This window comes from Mus musculus, chromosome 1 (genome assembly GCF_000001635.26).
Source record: "Mus musculus strain C57BL/6J chromosome 1, GRCm38.p6 C57BL/6J".
In the NCBI taxonomy this organism is placed as follows: Eukaryota; Metazoa; Chordata; class Mammalia; order Rodentia; family Muridae; genus Mus; species Mus musculus.
The window spans coordinates 163,273,137-163,298,872 of NC_000067.6; the positions used below are offsets into that span (position 1 = coordinate 163,273,137).

Here is a 25,736-nt window from a genome sequence, read left to right on the forward strand (position 1 = left end):
TCCCTTCCCCAGGGATTTTCAAATGTCTTAACTAACAAGGAAGTTGATGTACTGAGGGTATAAGAGAAAAAGAAAGTTATATTTGAGCAAAACTCCCCCTAAACTCCATGTTGGACAATCTTATTCCATTGAGTCATGTGCCCTGGTTTTAAGCACCCTAAGGAAGTCCTTGTTAGTAGATGTTCTGGGGTGGAGACTATGTGAGAGACCTGTGTGTCACTGTGACTCACATCATGACCACATGTCCACACCCTAGCATCTGAAAGCCAGTAGAAGGAAGTCATGCTATCCCAAGAAGCCACGGTAGAGGATGTCCATTAAAAAGGCTTTATTGATTAGAAGAGGATGTCACTATTTCAGTGTCCCCTGGGGTACTCCCTCAGCGTCGGTTTTCAGTATGCCTCCCATGTCACACACTTTTCTTTCCAGATCCGTGGGCTTTTTCTCTGCTTCAGTATCTCATGAAAACTTTCTGACTTTTCAATTTCTTTTAAGGAAGACTTTTAAAAAGTTTTAATTTTTTTTTAAATTTTGAGACAGGGTCTCTCAATGTGGCTCTGTCTGTCCTGAAACTCCCTCTGTAGACTAGGCTGGGCTTAAACTGAACTCAGAACACCTGCTTCTGCCTCCCAAATGCTGGGATTAAAGGAATGAACCACTACCACCCAAGTAAGGAATGATTCTTTTTTTTTAAACTATTTTTAAATTATGTGTTATGTGTGTGAATGGGTTTGTGCACATGAGTGCAGGCACCTGTAGAGTTCAGGGGTGTGTTAGAAGATCCTCCTTGAAGCTTGAATTGCAGATGGCTATGAGGTCTTCAATGTTGGTTGGAAAATAACTTGGTTTCCTTGCAAGAGCATTATGAGATCTTAATCTCTGAGTGCCCCAATGGGTGATCCAAGCATAAATGGTAGACATAAGAGCAACAACAGTAAGTGGAGTCAGCAGCGTGTCACACACACACACACACACACACACACACACACACAAGGTCAGAAAATCCACAGCTGAACTAATAACAACAGTGCTATAAATTTAAGAACTCCAGGCACATCCAACTGTCCATGGTGGAAAGGCCCAGACTGCTGCATTGTGAAAGATTTACTTATTTGAACTGTCTGCATAGCCCACTAAAGCTGCTGAGTCCTATCATCATTACCTGGTCGGATACTAACTATATCTGGTAACTCACTTTGACATATTAGTTGCTGGTGGGAGTTCCCAGATAATGGTTCACATGTCACTGCCAGCTGGACTTAGCTTCAAAACAAAGGAACATTTAAATAGGTATTTCAGACGTTTGAAATTTAAATAAAGCAAGGCAGAGTATGTAGAGTTCCAAGTGAAGCCAACTGGCACATTGCATTGGTTGGCATGACCAAACACCACATCAATGAGATCTTAAATCATTGTACAATTCAAGCATGGAAAAAAATGGAAGTTAATGGAGACATTGTAGACAAATCACACAAAGAAAAAAACCCTTCCATTAAAATTTGAGTGTTTATACATTGACACTGAGACCACCCCAGTCCCACTAGAACCCAAATGATATATGCACCTTTGGAGCCATTTGTGGTGTATATTTCAAAGTTCTGAGCTAAGCCACTATGCAAGTTTTATGGGTCCCTCTAGAAAAAGAGGGTTTTGGTCAGAACTGGAAAAATAGTAGCATAAAGCATCCAGTCACAACAGAAGAGAAGCCTGTTAGGTTCCAAACAGATGCCTCTTCCAAGAAAAGACAGAAAAACAATTTATTCTCCAAATTCGATCTGAAAGTCTAATGCTTAACATCAGAAAACTTTTTGTTCATGGAATATATCACACGTGCAGACCTACTGAGGAAAACCTGGTTATCATTTTCTTTGTTAGGATTATGACTATCAAGACGGTGAGTTTCTCCAAGACCATCATAGGTTAGGGTGGAGAACATGACTAACGTGCATGTCACTGGCTTTCTGAAGGCTACCCTGCTTCTCAAGTTTCCTTGAAGAAAATGATACAACTCAGAAGGCAGGTTTGCAGATGGCCCCAGACCATCACTGCAGTGACCCCTAGCCAATAAATCAGTTACTTTTAAGGCATCCAGCTATACCTATGGATTCAATGACTATTTTGAGTGTGTTTTTTATGGTCTTGAGCCAAAAGCTAACCACAGCCTCAAGATTTTTCAGTCTCAGAAAAACAAGTTGGACTCTACATCCCCCACTCTATTATTGCATGGTTAGAGCAGAGTTCCATCAGCAAAGTGTAATGGAATTGTGTTCTCAGCTTCGGAACATTTGACAGGTCAGGTTTGTATAGGTCTTCTCTTCCTAAGATCATAAAACATCTCACATATGCTATTTCATTTATGTTCTAAATGTTTTGAATATAGCAAAGGAGCACTTAATACAATGTCAACCAGAAGGTACTATTTTAATATTTTTAATGTGACTTAGCAGAGTCACATTTATCTAATTAATTGCAGGGAACAATAACACCTAATAATATTTTGGAAAAAAATAGCCAATGAGTAGGTTTATTATTTCTTCCTTTTAATTAAAATTTATCTGGGAGGTATGGTGGCTCTAGAGAAATGGTTCAATAGTTAAGAGCATTGGCTGCTCTTTCAGAGGACCCAGGTTCGATTCCTTGCACACACATGCAGGTTCACAGCTGGCTGTAACTCCAGTCCCAGGGGATCTGATGCCCACTTCTGGCCGCTGTGCTCACAGACATACATGCAGGAAAATCACCAGACAACTATCAACAACAACAAATATTTTTCTTTTCTTGTTCTGAACCTCTAGGCCACCACATTAATTACATTTTTCTCCCTTGAGTTGGTATTTGATTCAAACAATTTATCACATTGAAGCAGATTTCATACTAGTTGAAAGACTGAACCAGTAGGATCTGCCATTTACTTCAGCAAATGCAGCCTTCTTGGACCCAAACACATTAAATGGCAAATGATGGAAACAAACCCTAAACATTTTCGAGGGCAATGTTTTGTGGTTTAGGCAAGCATCCTGGTGGAGGGCTTGCAGCTGACATCTAGCTTGATGTTCAAGGACTCAATGATCTTGAAAGAACTCAGAGGCTATAAAATGCTGTTTCTAAGAACTAATAAGCAATGGAAAAAACTGGGTGTGGTAGCGTACGCCTTTAGGGGGTGGAAAGAAGAGGATTGCATACAGGAGAACATTCTAGGCTACACAGTGAAACCTGGTCTCAAAACACCAGAAAAGGCAAAAGAAGAGAAGGAAAGAGAAGGGGGGAATGAAAGAATTCTTTCAGTAGATAGGAGTTTTCCCTGAGTCTATTGCATGCCATTTGAACCCTGAAACTGAAACAGGCTCATGAGCCTTCGCCTTCATCTGATCAGGGTGTGATCCTGTGACTTTCGTAAGACATGTTCTTCTAGGAAATGTTTGTGCATCTTAGAATTTTTGTTGCCTTTGAGAAAATGAACTTCTGGCCCATATTTCTATCCCTCTTCAAATTCTCATTACAAACCTTTCTTGGAGTCATGGGAGCATCGATCTGATAATGGGGGTAAGATAGTTGCACAAATCTATTACCTACCCATCACACTCAGCATCCTAGATTATATGCTACATCGTTGGTGTTCTGAAATTCCCAAGTTGTTGGAAACATCCCCCACCCCTCCAGCTATGCAGATGGGAGAGGCATATTCAACTGCCTTCATCTCGAGTATAAAAGAAAAAAATAGGGTGCTCATGTTCACAGAGGGGTTAGATAATAAACATCAGAAAGCACAAGAAAACAAATGAAAGTGTGACATCTGTCAATATATCATAGATAAGAGGCTTGATCTTCAGCCTTAGGTTCAGCTATCCCGTGCTTATGAAATCAAACTGGATAGTTCCATGTTTAGTCCTTTTGTTTAAAAGAAAAATTACTTTTATTTAGCAGAAGTGCAGATCTGCTCCCTCCTCAAACGTCCATTCCACAATACCTACTGCATACAGCAAAGTCTAGTAAACCTACTTCTTAGGTGCTTCTTAAAAACTCATTTATGGCTTAGACGTTTTAGGAAAAAAAATTGTACACTCTCTGAAGCCTGAAATGGTAATGCTTGAGCAATGCAAGGAGAACGTCTGCCATGAACAGAGAGGAAAGAAGCAGGAGAACATCTGCCATGAGCAGCGAGGAGAGAAGCAGACGCCCACAAATCAAACTGAGTTCGCCCCAAAGCTTTACCTAAGCTTGCAACTGGTGGGATTCAAATTAAGCAGCAATTTAAAAAATCGCAATTCAGCTTTCCTATCTTCTGTTTTCTTCCTGACTATAAGGATGTATGCTTAATGAACAAAAAATGGTTGGTAATTATGAAAGAAGAGTTCCTTCCAACAAGGAGCTCCCAGTTTAGTGGGGGGAAGAAAACTATGTCAGCAAGTAACTTCAACAAATGAGTTAAGTAAAATATCTAAATGAGGGTGTGTACTATAGAGTCGACACAGGGGGACCGACTGTATCATGATAGATGAGGCTAAATATTAGAAAAGAGTCATATAGAATGAGAGGAACTGAATGAGTTGCATTGTCAAAGAAAAAAGTATGTATTTTGCCTAGTTCGGGGGACTGTTTCTAATCAGTAGAGCAGAGTGATAAAAAGCTGTATGATTCATTGCTAAAATTTATTTTCCTCATTTTTATCCTAAGACCACATCACTGTATAATTTTAGGTTCAGAAAAGTAAGTCTGTCAAGAGCCCAGTGTCAGTCAGAGACAAGATGGTGGCTTTTCAGCGTTGCAGGCACTGAGAGTTTGGGAGCTTTGAGGTGGATGGCAGTGGGCTTTTCGCAGCACTCTCGGGTGGTTAGACTACAGCCTCTGGCGCATGGAAGTCAGTAAGGGTTTCCAGTGGGAGAAAGTCACATGAGCACTTTAGCCTTTCACATAAGATCATGGCGCCTGTACAGAATTCACCTTTGTCTGGGCATGAAAAAAGTGCCTCTACGTTCTAAGACTAGGGAAAGCTTTAGCACTAGCAATGTGCATTGTCCCGCTGCTTTAATGCTTAGTGTGCTCACGCCTCTCTGATTCCCAAATATCTACCTTGATCCTGCCCATCACATGCACCCCCCCATATTCTCTTCTGTCCTGTTCTTTTTTGTTGTTGTTGTTGTTGTTCCCAGAAGTTTTTTTAAATTAGATAATTAGATGTTTTCTTAGTTTACCTTTCAAAGGCTATCCCCTTTCTAAGTTTCCTCTCCGAAAAATCTCCTATACCCTCCCTACTCCCCCTGCTCCCCAACCCACCCTGTTCTGTTTTTAAATCTCCAAAGTCAACATCCTTAATCATCAGGGAAATGCAAATCAAAACAACCCTGAGATTCCACCTCACACCAGTGAGAATGGCTAAGATCAAAAATTCAGGTGACAGCAGATGCTGGCGAGGATGTGGAGAAAGAGGAACACTCCTCCATTGTTGGTGGGATTGCAGGCTTGTACAACCACTCTGGAAATCAGTCTGGCGGTTCCTCAGAAAATTGGACATAGTACTACCGGAGGATCCAGCAATACCTCTCCTGGGCATATATCCAGAAGAAGCCCCAACTGGTAAGAAGGACACATGCTCCACTATGTTCATAGCAGCCTTATTTATAATAGCCAGAAACTGGAAAGAATCCAGATGCCCCTCAACAGAGGAATGGATACAGAAAATGTGGTACATCTACACAATGGAGTACTACTCAGCTATTAAAAAGAATGAATTTATGAAATTCCTAGCCAAATGGATGGACCTGGAGAGCATCATCCTGAGTGAGGTAACACAATCACAAAGGAACTCACACAATATGTACTCACTGATAAGTGGATACTAGCCCAAAACCTAGGATACCCACGATATAAGATACAATTTCCTAAACACATGAAACTCAAGAAAAATGAAGACTGAAGTGTGGACACTATGCCCCTCCTTAGAAGTGGGAACAAAACACCCATGGAAGGAGTTACAGAAACAAAGTATGGAGCTGAGATGAAAGGATGGACCATGTAGAGACTGCCATATCCAGGGATCCACCCCATAATCAGCTTCCAAATGCTGACACCATTGCATACACTAGCAAGATTTTACTGAAAGGACCCAGATGTAGCTGTCTCTTGTGAGACTATGCCGGGGCCTAGCAAACACAGAAGTGGATGCTCACAGTCAGCTAATGGATGGATCACAGGGCTCCCAATGGAGGAGCTAGAGAAAGTACCCAAGGAGCTAAAGGGATCTTCAACCCTATAGGTGGAACAACATTATGAACTAACCAGTACCCCTGAGCTCTTGACTCTAGCTGCATATGTATCAAAAGATGGCCTAGTCGGCCATCACTGGAAAGAGAGGCCCATTGGACACGCAGACTTTGTGTGCCCCGGTACAGGGGAACGCCAGGGCCAAAGGGGGGGAGTGGGTGGGTAGGGGAGTGGGGGTGGGTGGGTAAGGGGGACTTTTGGTATAGCATTGGAAATGTAAATGAGCTAAATACCTAATAAAAAATGGAAAAAAAAAATCTCCAAAGTCATGTTGTAGGCCAATCTGTGAAGTATATCTGTATCTAAGTCACTATCAAAGGACATGTAATGATTTTTGTTTGTTTGTTTCAATACAAAGGAGATCTGAAATATTTCCCAAAGGGTACAGATATATCCCCTAAAGGCCCATGTTCACCTCTATAAGCAACAAGTGGTCACACAAGTCATGATTGGATGAGCCTTGCCCTCTTGTATTTCACCTGAGACCTAGTGAACTTCCTGGGCTCCTGGAGGGCCTCACTGTAAGCATTCTTATTCATAAAAACTAATTTCCCAAACCATAAAATCAGATATGTCAATTTACTTCCTTTTTGAAAAAGAAAATGACCACAGGATGTGTCTAGGCTGCCAGCTTCACTGACATTCAAATATCATTACAGGCATGTGTGCGAAGGGCCTTGAAATCCTTCTGTCTGTGTTGTGAGGCATGCTGGCTCTTCTCAGCATGTGGGGGAGCAGTAATAACAATTTAATTCTAAACAAGCCAAAGAGAGTCTGCCTCTACCGTTCATAAATGAGGCACTACTCCTTGTCACCTTCTATTCTATGTAGAGATGGGCAGGCCCTTGGGGAAATCTTTACTTGGTTCTATACCCCATAGCACCCCAGCATTCTGTGAGCTGACTACAGAGTGTCTTCTTGGCCCTTATGTGGAGGCTGGAGGTGCTTTGTGCAAATCAGAGCCTCTGGATGGAAGAGGGAATGAGAGAAGCGTACACAGACACTCAACGAATCCTCATTTCAAGGTACTAAGGCATTTATTTCTGAAATGGTTTTGTTAAAGTTTAAAAATATAGGTGGGAGGGAACTTTATTAATGTTTTTTTTTTAGAAAAACAAAACTGTCTTTTCATTTCATAAGAGAAGTCTTTTCTGTGCTGAAATTGGCAGTCAGTCTGCCTGGCATTTATCTCCCGTGTAGAAAGTGCTCTGTCAGGCGATCTGTGACTAACAATAAGCTGAGAAACACACCACAGACGTCCACTGTATTTTATTTGGCAGAGAGGAATTATTTCTCAGCACAAAGTATTTGCAACTGGCATTAGTTAAACAAGAAATTACAACTTTAAAAGCTCTATTTATCATTAGCTGCAAAAGTGCAGACTTCGCTGTCAATTAACCTGACAAAGGATTAAGGACCATCACCAAGAAATCACAGGCTTGGCAGCCAGGTCTCACAGAAGGGGGGACTGGAAGGGGCTTGGCCAGGGGCCCCTTCTCTAGAGACCCTTTGGCCCTTCCATTCCACTCTTCTCTTACAGCTGTCGGTTGACTCCCCCATTCTCTCTCTCACTTTAGCTTGGCTAGCTGATACTGGGGGACGAGCAAAGATGTGAACACTGTATGCCAGCCACATCTTATGGTCCACTGGCTGAATCCAGTCCACAGCAACTTCCCTCTGGTTCTGTTCTGAATTTATTCTGATGGATGGTGCAAATCAAAAGTACAGGATTAATTTCTGGAAGTTAATGAAGTAATAAGGTGCTATTTCTCTCAACTGCTACAAGAGGCTAAACAAACAAAAAACAAACAAACAAACAAAACCACCACCACAAAAACAAACAAACAAAAAAACCAACAACAGCAGAAAACCTACAAGAAGACAATGTATTAAATGTTAAATATTAAATTCATCTGTCAATGATACAATATTGATATTTTCTTTTCTTTTCTCTAGTCTTCTCTAATTGTCCATAGTAAGCTTGTCTCACAGTTATCAGAAGAAGAAGAAAGAAACTGATGATGTTGGCAAGAAAACTCACCCAGACTAACATATTAGCCTTGTACAATGGTTTTCAGGAAGCTTTAACACATGTAACAGGCTCAGATTCAATTACAACCCTTCAGGGAAGAGAGTTGGTTTCCACTACAGTAAAGTGACTGGGTCTTAAGGAGGTGAAGTAGTTATCCCAGTAGAAACCAGCTCTCCTCCACAGCCAGAGCTAAGGCACAATTGTTCTGTACAGGCAGCCTACGTCATTCCTTCTGTCCTTCCCATATGTCCTGGCTATGTATGTGATTGCTCTTGTAGCTCCTGGTTCATATCTTTTCCAGTTATTGTATGTTTAAGAAGTGGGTCTATTCATGCCTATGGCCCCTAATCTCTTCCTTTCGTGTTTGCTCTGCAGTGCGTACATAACAACTATCTCAGGGATATCCTGTGTGGATGACCTTCTCCAAAAATCATGCGAGTTTGGATAGCTTTATTTAGCTCTACTAAGTTCAAAGAATGTGCCAGGCAGATTCGCAGTCCAAAAATAATCTCCTTTTATTGGCACTCGAAATTACCTCATGGAGCAGTGAGCTGAGCTAAATTAAAGCTTTCATACAGCAGGGCCCAGGGATTTTTACTGAGTGGTAAACGTTTTTCTCTCTGTGTGAGAACTTTACTGTTTCCTTCCTCTGAGAGAGACTGTGCTTAGAGGCAAAGTGGCTCAAAGCAGATCTGTGAGAACTCATTTTATTTGACAAAGACTCTTAGTGTAAGCCCCTGGTGTGGAATATTTAAAATTTTATAGGTTTTCCTAGCATTTTGACTAATTTGCATATAAATGAAGGGACACTAACCTCTATCACAAATGGCTGAATACGTTCATTGCTTTTTCTTAGGCAGAAAGTTATGCTCCTAAGAGTCATTGAGTGTGGGATTTCTCCTTGTAAATGACTTTAAATAGCTTGACAAGTCTTAACCACATCCCTTCTGGACCTCCGGCTGTACTTAATGTTATCTTTTCATAACTGCTGGAATTCTGGGATATATTCTTCTTTGCCATCTGCACACTAGGGAAACAGCCAATATAAAACAGAAAGGAAAGTTTCACAACTACGTTTTTTTTTTTCTTCTTCCTCAAATTCAGAATAGGATGTCCTTGCTGATCTCAGCTAACAATGGGTTCAACCACTGTTCTTAAGGTTTCTGGGTGATAACCACTGGGGTTTTGGACGGCCAAGACTGGCATGCCTGCTTCTCCTTACTACCATATTACCCTGGCTCTTCTTAGTGTCACTGTCTGTTAAATGAGGGATCTGTGCAAGGGTGAGGCCTATGTGTGTCCCCTGTGTCCCTGTTTCTCTACTGAGTTTAGGACACACCCACTGCTCTACACAAAATAAACTAAAGCACCATAGACTTCATGTAGGTTAAAGAAAAGTCGGCTTGTATTTTATTTCTCCACACCGAACATCTGGATTCTAGGTGCTGGATTATCTACTCGGATGACGGGTTCTAGAATATCTAGAAAAGACGCCCGATGTTTCTCCGAACACATATTTTGACTTCAACAAAAAGCAAAAGAATTTACCCAGGAAAAAGGTGGGAAGAGAAGGCAGAGGTCAAGGCATTATGGAGGAGGGGTGCAAAGTTAAGTTTTTCATACAAGGGATTCCATGTGAGAAAATGCACTGCTCTTGGGGTTCTTGTTGATTGGAAAGAGGTAGAAAATGTAACCAATTGGATGCTATATCCAAGATCCCGACGCTAGCGGCGTGAATGCCGTTAGCCCGATTCAAAAGCAGAAAACACTTCTCTGCTGTTGCTGAGAATCTCATAAAATTTCCACTTAAAAGAATAAACAGTCCAACTCAGAACATTCACAACTCCTACCACGTCTACATAAAGTTCCTGGTGGTTTCGGTAGAAGGAAGAGAAAAAAAATAAAGCTATAATCACACAGAATGTTTAGGTATGTAGTATTGAGTATATAGCATCTAATAGGATTAAAAATACTGAATGGGTAGAACATAATGGCTATGGTAAAGCCACTGATGGACTATGATGAGCAGCACACAGGGGCTCAGGTACATGCTCTGCAAACTAGCAAGCGACTGTGTACATCTCTCTTTTGCTCAGTTTGCATGTAAGTGATGACTTGGAGGGACATGCTCTTCGCCTCCTTTTCCCTCTGATAGTCCACGGCTACAGTTACTGCTTTGGGTCATGCTAACATCCAATGCCTCACTTCTCATGCCTCCAAAGACATTCGGTGAACTTCTCCCACCATTCCCAGGGAGTGAGAGTTGACCACTGCAAGTTCAGTGATCGCAGATCAACTCTGAGAACCTGGGCTTTCTCTTCCATAACAAATTACATGGAGAAGCTAAATGACAAATTTGAAGAATTGATGCCTCTAGCCTGTTCCTAGTTCCTTAGTCCACTCTTATTACAACAACAACAACAAAAATCCTAAAATGCTAACATACTTTTGATTTTTATCTGTAGGACCCTTTCAAGCACAGCTGTTACTCATTAGACTCCAGTGGGTAAAAGCATTTGGTTGCTGCAGAAAGAGAGAGAGAGAGAGAGAAAGAGAGAGAGAGAGAGAAGGAAAATCAGTAAAGTTTTATTTATAATATGTTCTCACCACAGACATTCTAAATCAATAAAAATATATGTTTGGTGCCAACAACAAAAGTATATCCCCTTAAAACTGCAGTAAAGACTATGGGCACCCTTGCCAGGTTTATACACAATTTCACTCTGGTCTTAACTTCCTCATATGTAAGGCTGTGATTCTCAGCACTGTGGTCAGCTTTTAAATAAGAAAATACAGCTTTGTGGGATTGGGCCTTTCCTAGCTGGGTATACAAGTTATGCACATACATACCTATAATTCTCATATAATTTTGTAACAAGAACATGCACCCCCTGAAGGAAACACCACTCTGAGAGCTAGTGTACTCTGTGAAAATCTTTAAGCAAGGTTGGCTCATGTCTGCCAGGAATGCGAAGAAGGAACTGAAGCTTCCCGGATCGGCTTTGGTTGCTTGCTTACAAGTTCTCTTTCAGTTTTGATGTTCACAGGTCTGTAAGTCACCAGTGTTTCCTAATTTCATTTTGAGAACTGATCCTGCCTCTCGTGAAGTGGCGGGTACTGCATACAGCAGACGCAAGTGAGAAAATGAAAACGCATGGTGTTGAAATTTCGATATCCTTGCACCTGGGGTCTGGACCCCCGTGCACCTGGAAAGCAGAGTACGTGGTAATAAAGTCCCTCTGGGCAGCAGCTTTCTTCCAGGAACTACAAAGTCTTCCAAAAATTAAAATTGTATTTGTTTCTTGGAATCTCTGTGTGGTGGAAAATAGTGTGCTCCCTTCCTATGGGCAGGAGACATAGAAAGTAGGATGTAGACAGGTATAAGTAAGATGAAAGAATTGTCCATAGCCACTGCTGCTTCGAGAGCATAAAACCCACCTGAGCCTCATGGCCTGCAGGTGCTTCATGTCTAACTACATCTTCCCATACCCCCAGGACCAGATTTCTCAGAGAATATATTTCCTTTATCTTTTATCTCATCTTGTAAAACCTAGGCTTGCCCAAGGCCTAACTAAGCCTTTCATCTGTTTTGATTAAATTTCTGAAGAAACTGTAAGTAATAAATTGCCACAGTAAACGGGCTAACCACTGCCCATAATACTATCTATCCTAGAAAATCTGTTATTGCTAAATGTTTTCTTTTAGGAGGCTGGCTGAGCAGCCTTTACTTAACACACATATTTTGACATTTTTCATGGTGGTGAGAGTTAAATTTAGTGGCAGCCAGTGACAGGGAGAGTGGGATCCCAGCACAGCAAGAAACCAAAGTGTTTTTGTTCTCTTTACCCCTCCATAAGCAGAGCTGTACTGCCACGTTGAACAGCCTGCTTCCCAATGCCTGCTTCTGAGATTGGTATGTGCAAGGATTACATCATAGTGGAATTCGGTCACCCTGACCCTAACTGCACCACACTCGAGCAGTCATCCTCTGACCCCATCTCCCTAATCACATTTGCATGCTGTCTCCACTCTTTATAGTAGATTTAGGGCTCTTTTTTTTTTTAAACAGCATTTTCTATTTTGCAAGCCATTTATCAATGCTTATTCATCTTTTTTTGCCTTCATTCCTTTGAGGTAGGGCCCTGTGATTAGTAATAATAATAAAGCCATATTATGTAGCTTTTCTGGAGTTCTGTCCCCTGAGAACTCTACAAATATTAACAGCACACACAGAGGTCTCCTGGAATGGCTTAGGTCACAGACAGAGTAAGGGAAAACGCAGTGACTAGCCTAAATGGAATAACTTGAAGGTTGAGTTGGAACTGGATCAAGATGCTAGTGTTAACATGCCTGACTATTTAGGAAAAGTTCCAGGATCACTTAATGATGAAAAGCAATAAGCCTGTCAAAATTTGCCTGGAATATATATAGGATTAGGCCAGCTCCTAAAATTTCCCAAGGTACCTCTGGGTCAAGGACTTTCTGCAGAAGGTAAGCATTCTTGATGTTATAAAAATTCCAAAAGTCTTAGTTGCAGAAAAAAATGTAGTAGTTGGGGGGGGGAGTGGAAGGAGAGAGAGAGAGAGAGAGAGAGAGAGAGAGAGAAACAAAGGGTTTCTTTCTCTTGTTTCCATGGACATTATTCAGTGAGCTTGTATTAATCCCCAATATTTGTCATAGATTATCACTTCTAGGGAAAAATAAGATTCTATAGCTAGGATCAACCCAATTGTCAAACAGTAGAAGAACTCCAGTGGTCTGAAATAAAATACAGCTTCAGATGGTCTTTAAGCCTGCCTGGTGATTTAATAATATGTAAGGTGGTTCTTTCTACAGGGACGTTAGATACAGTCTAAAACAAAATACAAGAGTGAGTCAAGGAAGTTTACCCCTAATTATTGAGAAAGGAAGAGAAGGAGGGAGAGAAAGCATAGAAGACATTTTTCTCAGTGATGTAAAAATTCATATAAGGGGCAATTCTATAAAAGCAAGCTCATTCTCATTATTCTTCCCTGTCAGTGGCCCCTAAAAGCCAATACTTTATATTTAATCCATAGATTCATCCAGTTCATGTCTGGTTGCTGGTACCTAACTCATCATCCTGGACAGCCATGGAAGACCAATGGTGAATGAGGTAAGAGCCTCACTTGAAAGCTTTGCTCTGCTCTCCTCGCTGTCCCTAAACTCAACTTGTAAATACTATACACACATGAATGTTACCAAACATTTTCTCCCCGTAATCAATCCATTGCTAACAGACGCTTGACAAACAAGTCATCGTATCCTTGTTCTGATCCCTGCCAAAGCCTGAATCAAGCTGCCTTTTTCTTTTTAACCTCTTACTTTATGAAATAGCCATCCCTCCGAAGAGCTTCTAATTTTCATTTTATTCATTTTATCCCACAATCACACTTGCAACAGCTTCCTGGCACACAGTCGAGATTCCCATATTTAATCTACCTGACCCAATAAAAATATTTGAATATTAAAGCCCAATTTATATTATAATTGGAATGCACATGCAAAGCCTACACTACTACTGGCTGTGGCGATGCAAGCCTGTAATTCCTGCATTTGGGAGGCTGAGGAGGGAGTTTGAGGTCATCCTAGGCTACGTAGTAAATTCAAAGCTAGCCTAAGCTACTACAGAGTGACACTCTATTTCAAACAAAACAAAACCCAGAAAAGTACCAATGCAAGAAGCAAACATAACTAAGCTGTTCATGTTAATTCCTGATTGTTCTTCTAAAATTGACCATAGGTAAAGGCTTAGACCCAGCCAACTTTTCTTCTATATACTACACATGCTTGAACAGCTCAGGGAGCAGAGCCTTGTATTACGATAATTTCCTTAACGTATATCCCATCAGCCAGGTTCAGCTGGAGGTTCACATTCATCCTAGTATTTGTTTCTTTACCCTTTAGACTGGCAGCTCTCCTTAGTAAGCCTTGCCTTGACTTTATTTTCATGATGACTTCATAAAATGTGGCCAGTTTAAGGTTTTATACCAACTTCCCAGGCAGCGGGTACCAGGTATTATCTGCAATGATATTTCTAGAGCTTACTTCACTGTGTGGGCCATGGTTGGTAAGAGGAAAGGCATAGAAACTTTTTGTGAGTGAAATACTCATCAAATGGCTATCAGGATCAACAGGTCCAGTCACTCCTACATTTTCCAAAAATGGATTACATGTAATAAAACTATTTCTTTCAGATAAGCGATGCTAACCTATTGTTTCTTAGTCAAAATGTAACTAAATCTTCACTGGGTTCCAGCTTTTAATTTGTCTCTCAAACCAGCGTACACACTCATGCACACACACACACGTGCACACACGTGCACACACTTGTTTGTTCTCCAGATCTCAGTGGGTTTCCTTTTTAATTTAGGACATAATCTAAGCTGTCTACCCACCATGCACCTCACAGCTCACCTCTCATCGCCACCTGGTGCCCAAAAGCAAGAAAAATACCTAAAACAAACAAACAAAAACCTGAATCATAAAAATAATTTTTATCTCTTTATTTTTGAAATTACTTCCCATGTTGGCCTCAGTCTTGCTATGTAACCAAGGATGACCTTGAACTCTTGTACCCTTTGCCTCCACCTCCCAACCACAGGGATTATAGGCATGTGCTACTATGTGTGGCTGAAAATGATTTTTCAAGGTGATAAATATCCAGTCCCTGGAATCATGTGCTGACAGTGTTTCTAAGAGGCCATATGTTTTCTGATATAGACACATGGCCACAAACATGATTTAAATACAAATTTGCTTCAGAAACCAACGTTTCTATTCACATCTTTTTATAATAATATAAACACTCTCCAGTCCCTGAGTTTCCTTCCCCAACATACTGCATATCTCAAAACCTTGTTTATCAAGCAAACTGTTCCTGTCATTTGTATTACATAACCTTGGGCTATGTAGCCTGTGATAGCCACGCATAATATTTATTTGCTGATTCATTTCTTGACCATATTCTAAGAACTATGCAAAACTCCACAGAGATATTGCCTATATCAATCCAATTTTAAAATAATAGATTTTTTAGACAATATAAAAAAGTAAAGAATAGCCATCACTGCATAAATGAAATTAGCCACTGTATAGTAAAATATAGCAACCAAAAGACATCTCCATCAGTGATTTCCAGTACACACATCTCAGAAGTGTAACAACCTTCAAGTGTCACAATAAAATTGGGAAAATAAGTACAGATAGCAATTATTTTTCATAAGTTAAATATGCTTATTTTATTTTGGAAATAAACTCTATCATTTTAGTGCTGCAAAGTGATTTGTTCTATGAAATAGCAAATTGTAGGTTAATTTAAATATTCTCACTAATCTACATAGGCATTTTCCCAGTTTCAAAAAAAAACCCAAAATTTTACTGCTACATAGATTTCTAAATTCTGGGTCCATTTAAGCATGAATCTAAAATTAATTTTCAAGGAAAGTTAGAGGTTGGAAAGCATTGGAAATATCTGACTTAAAGCTATCCTTAGAAGCAAGAATAAAGCATCCAATTACTGTTTTTCAAAGTGATTGGTGAAATAGGAGCACAAAAAAAGAAAGACAGAAAGACAGGAAGGAAGGAAGGAAGGAAGGAAGGAAGGAAGGAAGGAAGGAAGGAAGGAAAAGAAAGAAAGCTGGCAGTGAAGAATCAGAGTTTAGTTTTCAGCCCAGTGCAGTCTGGGTTCAGAAAAGAATATTCACATTCTATAAATCATTTTTTCCTAACCCGTGTCTGCTGCGAGTGCGCCAACGCTTCCAGAAGTTCCTTTCTTACTTTACTTTGTAGGTTCAAAGTCCATACAAAGGTCTAGAATTAATCTTACCTTCAACAATCTCTAGGTTAATAATGATGATAACAACTGTTGGGATGTATAACAATGAATTCAAAGGTCGCCCCAGTGAGTGGATGTACTGCCTACGTGTCTGAACTTCTGTTTACAGGAGAGCAGTGTGTTCCCATCAAAGTGTTCCTGTGGCTTAACTTTATGCAAAATCTATTTCCCCAGGTCCCTTCCTTTCTCCTTTTCCTATTCTCTTGCCATAAAGGTTTGGAGATTGAGGAGAAGTATTTGGTCGCTTGCTCTGTGACCTCCAGGTCTTCTGAGACTATATATTCATTTTGAGATTGAGTCCCTTTAGTTACCTAAAGGGTCCACACACTAAATTGTTTCCAGATGTTTACAAATATTTCAAGGAAATATCCACATAGTTTTTATGGCTGAGTGATAAAGGACTCCACAGTGTCTGTCCCGTTGTAAAATGAGCTCCGAGCACTTATTATAAAATAACTTTGAATTGACCAGGACTCACTACATGACAGGCATAGTACTCACCCCCTTCAATACATCATCTCATTAAGTGTTCATGAACACGTCATATGGGGGTCTGGGAGTGTTTTAGTCTTCCTTTTAGGGGAAAGGAAAGGAGGCTCAGAAAGTCCTTCAGAACAAACAAGACAGGGAAAAAAAAAATGCTGTTCCAGGCTCACATTCTGCATCTGTGTGTTGTAACTCTCTCAGAGAAGAACTTGCCACTGTTGGTGTAATATGGGAAAGATAGGAGAGAATTTACAAAAGTCCTGGAGCATCCCTAAGTATCCAAAGAGACTGTCGTGAGAGAGCAGAGAAGGGGGCTTCTAGAACAAAAGTCCTACACTTTCAACCAGTAACATCAATAGACATGTCCACAAAATACAGGCTACCAAGGCCCGAGGCCAACGTAGTTTTGTTGTTTGAAAAACATCTGTTGCATGTGAAGTTCTGAAATTTTCCTGTTGCATGTTTATATTGTTTTTCACTTATAATACTCGGACTTACGAAAAAAATAATCAAATGGTCAAGATCTCTTATTAAGCTCTTTTCATAGAAACTATGCTTTATATTTTAACACTCTGACACTGAAAAAAAAAAAACAATCCTCAAATGTATTTGAAATGAGGTAGGACGATGTGCAATTGTTATTTAGTTACTCTACCTAAGCAAAGAAGCAAAGCATAATGATTTGGGGGGAACTCAATGAGAGCTGGCTCCTTTACTCAAAATAAACAGTAGTTCAAAATGCCCTATATTTGTTCTTGGAAACCATTCTAACTTCTTCCTGTCAGTTTACTGTATTTATCTGGGATGTTTACACTGCTGATTAGTATTGCCCTGGTGTATTTCCACGAGATTTTGTATAGGCTGATAATAAGATTAAAAAAAAAAAAAACCTAGGAAATGTGCACACATGAGAGAGAAGTGTCTACTGTGGATTAGCCAAAGAATTCACGAGGTGGGAAAGTCCATATGCAGGCAATTAAGAGGTGACTGCTTGTCCTGGATGTCTCTCAAGGAATCCACTGTACAAGCTGCTGCAGCCTGTTTGTCTTGTAACCATGTTAAATGTCATCCACCTCTCTCCCTGATCTCGTCAAATCGCTCCTCCAACCCCAAAAGGCTAGAATTCAAGTAAGTGTCAGAAGTGGCTAGCCTTAGCCAGCCATCTTTCCTAGCCCATTCCCTGAGGCACTGTAGTACTCTCAGACTTTTGACCTTGCTGAAACCACAGGAGAAATCTTTTTCCTCACAGTTCCTTCTCCCTTCCTGCTCCCTCTCCTCCTCAAGCCACCACGACTCCTTTTAAAGAAAGGATGAGCTGTAAAACAGAGCTGCCTATTTTTGCTTTCTTAGGTTTCTGGTCCCTAGGGCCCAAAGGTTTTTTCCCAAGCTATCATTCCCTACTCTCTAAATTATAAAAAAGAAAGAAGAAGAGAAGGAAGAGGAGGAGGAAAAGAACATAAGACATAGGTTGTGATAATGTTTTTGCATTTTTAATGAAAAACATGCCAATATTTATTGATTTTTCAGTCTTTTAAAAAGATTTCTGTTTTTAAATTCTCTCTCTCTCTCTCTCTCTCTCTCTCTCTCTCTCTCTCTCTCTCTCTCTCTGTGTGTGTGTGTGTGTGTGTGTGTGTGCAGATATTCATGGTGGCCAGAAGCATCAGAGCCTTTTGAATATGGAGTTCCAGTCACTGGTAGGCTGCCCCTTGTAGGTGCTAGGGACAGAATTCAAATCCCCTGGAAGAGTACCGAGCAGTTCTAACTGCTAAGTCATCTCTCCAGCCTCACTGCAAATCGTGTGTGAGTTGAACACCAGTGAAAAGAGCCAGAGCAGAAACCTAGCAGGCAAAGGCACAATGTCAACTGCTACCAAGGGCATCCATGAGACTCCACTCAGTCCTCGAGGTCTCGTAGGATTGAACAGGTACCTCACCAACTGAATCTGCTTGTTTGCTGTTTACGTTAGTCTTAATGCACAATGTTTGGACTTGTAAAAGGAAAAGAATATGGCACTACACTCCAAGTACCAATCAGATATCACCTCCTCCCAAAAGCCTTCCTTCTGATTCTCTGGTAAATATCAAAGGGTTGCCCTCCAAGCCTATAACAGTTTGTTATTTATATGGAAATTTCCACTAGACCTCAAACTATACATAGACTTTTTGGCTTAAACAAACTCAACCAAGCATGAACATTTTTCATTTTCTTAATATGCAGAGGCCATCAGTGGCACCCTTAGGCAGAAATGAAAGTGGAACTGAAATGTAAATGGTGTGACTCCAAATGCCAACTCTTTATTCTCTATCTATCCAAATGAATACTTTTCAAACTAATGAGATTGGCTCAAGGCACTTTCCTCCATGACTCATATCCTCTGAGTTCGTCTTACGGAAGGGCTAGCTTCCAGTCAACCTGCTGGCCCTAGCCAGCTGCTGATGCAAGCTGAAGTCACCTTTTTGACATTGCATCTCAAACTCAGGGTGCAGGCTTGAGCCATGTCACATCATCCCCTTTCTTCCTGTATCAGGAAATGAACCTGGTTGATTGGTCCAGCCCCATAGGTGTAAACTAGCTTATCCTGACCCAATTTCCACTTTTATTTTTTTCATTAATGAAGACATCTGGGGAGGCTCAGAGTTTGAAGACATGAACCTCAAATAAGCAAGACCTTATGAAAAAGCTGATCTTTCAGCCTTAGGCAAAATGTAGATTAAATTTCCTGTGCTGAGCAGTGAATACATTTTAAAGCATGTGAGAAGATTCAGAATGCTGAGACAGAAGAGAGACAGAGATAGTCTTGCTTCTTTTTCGAGATATTCTAAGAATCTGAGTGCTTAAGAAATCTGGAGTAGAAAATATTCTGCAAAAGCTACAGTTTCTTCTGGTGATTCCAAATTAATGGCGTCTTACAGATTTGAAATTGACATGGTTTGAAATTATATCAGGCTCATAGAAAGTATCCTAGAAAAATTTGATCAAGCCTTCTATGAGACAGCATGCGTGCCCTGGGGGAAAAAAATGGATGTTTACACAGGCATTTGGAATGAAGACAAGAAGAAAATGGAGGAAGTATGGAAGCTTTGAGCTGTGTCTAGCTCTGTAGTTCTCAACCTTCCAAACCTTCCAAACGCTGTACAGTTCCTCATGTTGTAGTGATCTCTGACCATAAAATTATTTTGTAGCTACTTCATAACTACAATTTCTTTACTGTTATTAATCATAACAGAAATATTATTTAATATGTAGGATAATCAATGTGTGATCCCCATAGGGGTCACAGCTTACAAGCTGAGAACCACTGGTCTAGCAGAAGTCTTGAGACACCATTGCATGGTAGGGAAAAGGCAAGCAGGATGAAGCATCAGTGATGTTGGGATTGAACATATTAAAGGCAGGCTACTTAGGTATTGTACTCAGTTTGTCCCTTGGGCAAGAGGATGTGCCAGATACTCCTTCACTGTTGTCCAAATTGCTTAGGTGGGACTTACCACAACAAATATTTGCGATTGGAATGACTACTGCTAGGCAAACGTTTCTGGTTTCAGCCCTTCTGAAGTATGATTTCAGTTTCATTGTTGGGAGAAATGATCTGACTAATCTATGACCTTCGATTCCACTAACACACACCCCTTAAAGAGGAGGGGCTCAGAACCAGGAAATAAGTAACTTCTTGGGGAATTTCAGTTACAAGTCTTCATATATCGGAATTATAACATATAGCAATGTAATCTGCTAATGTGATAAACTTCAAGGATGTTGCTTTTGCCAGGATTTAAAGCAGGCTCTAATCATTCAAATCATGAACTCCAGAAAGGACTTGTTCCCATTTCAAACCCGACTGCATAAAGTCCAGTTCTCCTCTTTCAACCACTCTCAGGGACCCTGCAAGTTGAAGAGACCATCCAGGTAGAAAGGTAGAGATATGTAGAAAAGATGGGGCTAAGAAAATGTTTCTCCAGACCAGGTTGCACAGCCTCCCTAATAATGTCGTCTTTAGTTCTCCTTCATCCTCAAATCTTAGCCAGCATCCCTCAGCTTTTATGTCATGGCAGGGCAGTATATGAATAGCCTGGCTGCTCAGCGGGATTTCTCAAAACACCAGCCAGCCTCCTGCTTGCTTCAAGATGCCATCACCTCCTCCTTCACCTTTGTTGTTGTTGTTGTTCCTTCTCTAACATCTATTCTCCTAGAATGGTCTGGTTGTTCTTTTAAAGATCAAAATCACACTATAAAATTCCACAACCTTGTGCTCCATCCAATGGATGACTGTGGGCATCCACTTCTGTAATGAAGGAGCCAGAGAAATATCCAGGGAGCTGAAGGATACAGAAGCCCCATAGAAGGAACATCAATATGAACTAACCAGTACCCTCAGAGATCCTTGGAACTATACCACCAATCAAAGTAAACACATGGTGAAACTTGTGGCTCTAGCTATATTTGTAGTAGAGGATGGCCTAGTCTGTCATCAATGGGAGGAGAGGCCCTTATTCCTGTGAAGGCTCTGTGCCCCAGTATAGGGGAAAGTCAGGACCAGGAATGGGAGTGGGTGGGTTGGGAAGCAGGGGTGAGGGAAGGGATAGGGGATTTTCGGGGGGGGGGGACTAGGAAAGGGGATAACATTTGAAATGTAAATAAAGAAAATATCTAATAAAAAAGAAAAAACGTCCACAACTTGGCCAATGGCTCTCCATTGCTACCATACTAAGGAAACAGACCACACTCCCTCAGCACCTAAGTCCCTGGCATCTTGCTGTGATAACCTTCTCATGTTGTCTTCTCTAAAGTCCCCATCACATACTGTTTTCTGGCCACCTTGTCCTTCCTCTGTGCTCTGGATGGTCCCACTTCAGAACCATTACACCTGTTTCTTCTGATTACGATTAATTTTTTTCATTAACATTGTTGTTCAAATAAGCCTGTTTCATTTTTTGTAGAACTCACCTGTAGTCATAACTAAGTTATTTACCTAGGTATTTGTTCATTTACTAGTTTTGCTTCCCAGGAAAATGTCAAGTTTATGAGACAAAGCAGTTGGCTGTTTTCTGTTGTAGCCTTAACATCTAGGATAAGGAACAGAATGTCTGGTACTCAGTGCATACTTGCCAACAGTGTAAAATCATGAATGAGAGAAAGACATACTGGAATGGCAGTCTGCATTTATTACTGAGTTGATCCCAGACCTCCTACCTTGTTGTAGAAGCAAATCTTATAAACCAGGGATGCTCATGGCTTATTGAATGTTTGTCTAAACGATGGCCGTTTGACATGTTATTTGTCAATTACTCTTCTGTGTGTTTATTTTCCTCACAGAGAACTCTAAAAGAATCAGTAGAAAGACTGAGGCCATAAAATCCATTGCATGCCTCAAGAGACCATGTGTTGTGGCAGTTTTATAAAGGATACTATGAGCGTGCACAGGAGATACAGAAGACAGACTGTTGAATAAAACAATCCAGAGATTAAACTCACTAAATTCTAAGTTTGGCCTAGCATGGGCCCTATACCAAAGAAGAGGAAACATTCACCCATTTCTTTTTCACCGTGGAGTCACAAAATCACTTCCTTCCAGGATGTGGCACTCTGGGTGTCCCCAACCAAGACCACAGTTCAACTACACCATGCATTCACTAATCATTTTAGGTTCCCTGGGAAACAAACCACTACTTAGAACATCACATTTGAACAAATGAATCTCCATATCTAAATAGTCAAGTTAGAAGTCACCGTAAGAATCTCTCAAAAAGAAAAAAAGAAAAAAATTCCAGTCCAACAGTTTTCAAAACCCCATTGTTACCTCCAAAGACATAACCAGAAACTTTCAATGTAATTTTTCCTTCACAATGATCTACAACTTAACATTAGACCTGATGCAAATTAGGAGGTTGGTTACATCCATCTGTGATAGATAGGTCCGTGGGCATCTTGTTTAGCCTCCAACAGACTTGTCAATAAGATGGTTCTGTCACTCTGATCTCATAGACCTAGAGCCCAAAATAGTCAAAGTTGAACTGTTGGCAAGATCCTTCGTCAAAGTCAAGTGTCTCTAGTTCACCTCGGCTTCCTCTTGGCTCAATGCCTTGAAGTCAGTTATTTTCAGAAATCAGAACTAGTCTTGACCCCTCAAGTACATTATATTCCATCATCCTCCATTAGTCTCTCCCTTATCCTCTAGTAGTTACAAAAGTAGAAGTAGTGGTGAGCTAGATCTATAAATTTGGGACGATACCTACCATTCGGCATTGCTATGGACAGTTAAGCAACTTAATTAGTATAAATCACCCAACACATAGCCTGCTTCGTGATGGCTGTTCAAGAAATATCAGTTTCTTCCCTTTAGAACTCTTATCCCAATGAGAAATCCAAAGTTCAGTAGAATCATGTCTGACCTTAGGGACAAACACAAAGAAATATGGAGAAAAGTCCAGAGTCTCCTTGCTCACCCAGAAGCCCACTTTGCTGTCTCATTGAAGCAATGATACCTCCTTGGATTAACAGGAATAGAATCTTGTTTCTCAGTTTGTACTGTAGAGGTTAGTATCACATTATTTGTCTATGGAAACATACTTGCTACTCATAAAACTGCCTTTAAGCCAGAAGCTGTCTTTAATAACTACATACCCCAAATAGGAAGACCCATTGGAAAGGTGAACCAGCCAAGATACCTTCAGGACAGTCATAAACAAGACCAGAATGAGCTAGGCCTGAGACCTGGGATGCCATGACACTTGGTGAATGACTTCTGATCTACTTGATTATGTAACAAGGAGATTTGCAGGAGCATACCACATAGCTCCCCTGGGTAGGCAGCCAGTATGCTCACAAATAATTAAATGGAAAATAAACAAGAGCAAGCTGTGAATTATGAAGCTGTAATTCCAGCAAGGGGGTTCCAGTGACGTCATGGACCACCAGAGCAAAGTTTGTGTCACCAAAGGCTCTCAGATGGGATTAGAGGCCGATAACTCTGTAATAAACTCTGATACAGACCTAGATCCAGGAAGACCGCTGCCCCTGGTTTAGTGCAAGCGTCCACGTTTCATGTTCTCTTCTTTCAAGCATACTAAAGTCAAACTCACTCTGTTTTTCTAAGTCATTCTTTCTAATTAGTCCAAGATTCTATCAGTTAAGATAAGCCAACAAATAGACCATTTGGAGACCAATCTACTGTGACATATACTCCATTAGAAAGCATGCCTTGACAGAAACAAAGTTTGGAGCTGAGATGAAAGGATGGACCATGTAGAGACTGCCATACCCAGGGATCCACCCCATAATCAGCATCCAAACGCTGACACCATTGCATATACTAGCAAGATTTTATCGAAAGGACCCAGATGTAGCTGTCTCTTGTGAGACTATGCCGGGGCCTAGCAAACACAGAAGTGGATGCTCACAGTCAGCTAATGGATGGATCACAGGGCTCCCAATGGAGGAGCTAGAGAAAGTACCCAAGGAGCTAAAGGGATCTTCAACCCTATAGGTGGAACAACATTATGAACTAACCAGTACCCCTGAGCTCTTGACTCTAGCTGCATATGTATCAAAAGATGGCCTAGTCGGCCATCACTGGAAAGAGAGGCCCATTGGACACGCAGACTTTGTGTGCCCCGGTACAGGGGAACGCCAGGGCCAAAGGGGGGGAGTGGGTGGGTAGGGGAGTGGGGGTGGGTGGGTAAGGGGGACTTTTGGTATAGCATTGGAAATGTAAATGAGCTAAATACCTAATAAAAAATGGAAAAAAAAAAAAAAAAAAAAAAAAAAAAAAAAAGAAAGCATGCCTTGGTATTAATAGAACGGCCATGTGGGTCAAGAACTTTGGAGCACACTTAGAAGGGAATATTGAAGATATAGCCCTAGTTTATGCCAGGTCCAAGGATGTCACTAATGGAATAAGTTGGGGAAGTTATAGTGAAATCTTATATACAGCCTTCTCATAAATATGCATGTGAAGGGGGGTCGTTTAAAACTTTGTTTACCAAACCAGATTAAATGTCAAAACATCGAGAAATCCATGCTTTATTGACTGAAAGTAAAGAAATACTTAATTTTAGAAGAAGGAAGAAGAGGGTGGATGGCATCTTCCAAAGGCAGGCAGCACACTTTCCTCTGAGGATTACTTTGGCTGAAAACTAAACAGCAAAGGTCTGTGGGACAGAGTATACGTTTCCAGTGTAGGCTTCTTCAACACGGAGAGCTGAGGCAACAGTCACCTGAGGATCTACCCAGAGGTTATGTATTTCTTCGTAGTGTATTTCTTGTCTTTTTAGAGTAGTGCTGTGTACCTATACATGCTGTACACAGACTTTTTTTTAATTTCTCGTTGGTTTGTTCAAATATTCATTTGTACAACAGCTGCTTTAAAGCAACCTGTAATAGGAAAAGCACCATGGCAGGTACTCCGAGGTATAAAACATCTGTCTCCTCTCCTCGCCTTTCAAACTGCACGTACCTGTACCTGGCTAAAGACAGAAGATTGTCACTTACAGTTTAAGTGACACTGGAACCAAACCTTCACCCATTGTTACAAAGAAACACGTTGTCCTGTTACTTGATACCAATTGCTGTGTATCAGAATGATCGGAGGTAGTGCTTTCAGGCTTGGTGCTTCAAAAATATTCATCTGTAATATTTAAAGCATGCGCGTGTCAGAGTCTCATTCACGGGATATGATGGAGTCCTAACTGTGTTTCTTGGGTCATTCTGATGCTAGTGAATCTAGTTTGTACAGGAAGGAGCATGACCGTGTTAGAGAAATAATCACACGATCTGGTATTTCTGTTTCTTTCTCTACAAATCAACAGAAATTACCAGCATTACAATAGCATAAGTAGCACCTAAATTATGAAAACAAAGAAAATATTTCTAGGTAAGAAAGGACTCCATGGCTTTTTAAATATAACGGTGACTTGGGATTAGCCATGCACCCTAGTACAGACTGCATGGGTCATGCAATTAAGACTATTTGTAAACACACACACAAATGTTTCTCAGCAAATAAGACTGCTACTTATTCTCAGGGGGAAAAAATCCATCTAATCTTTGCCTCATATTCACTGAGACTGTTTGGGGCATAATCTGCCTCACTCTGGCAAAGAGGCA

The 25,736-nt window shown here is 40.7% G+C and overlaps 1 protein-coding gene and 2 long non-coding RNA genes across 6 annotated transcripts in view; 1 reads left to right on the plus strand and 2 right to left on the minus strand.

Moving 5' to 3' along the window:
* The window catches only part of Prrx1 (paired related homeobox 1), a 70,027-nt gene that overhangs the window by 28,018 nt on the left and 16,273 nt on the right, over nucleotides 1-25,736 (minus strand). The gene's annotated exons all lie outside the window — the stretch shown is intronic.
* Nucleotides 6,516-13,362, minus strand: LOC108167740. The gene is made up of 2 exons (XR_001779518.2): nucleotides 10,740-13,362; nucleotides 6,516-7,960 (listed from the first exon to the last, which is right to left on the minus strand). It is a non-coding gene; the product is annotated as an uncharacterized LOC108167740 (long non-coding RNA).
* Gm20471 lies at nucleotides 6,914-22,380 on the plus strand. Its single transcript, XR_865689.3, has 3 exons — nucleotides 6,914-7,286; nucleotides 13,351-13,427; nucleotides 21,948-22,380. It is a non-coding gene; the product is annotated as a predicted gene 20471 (long non-coding RNA).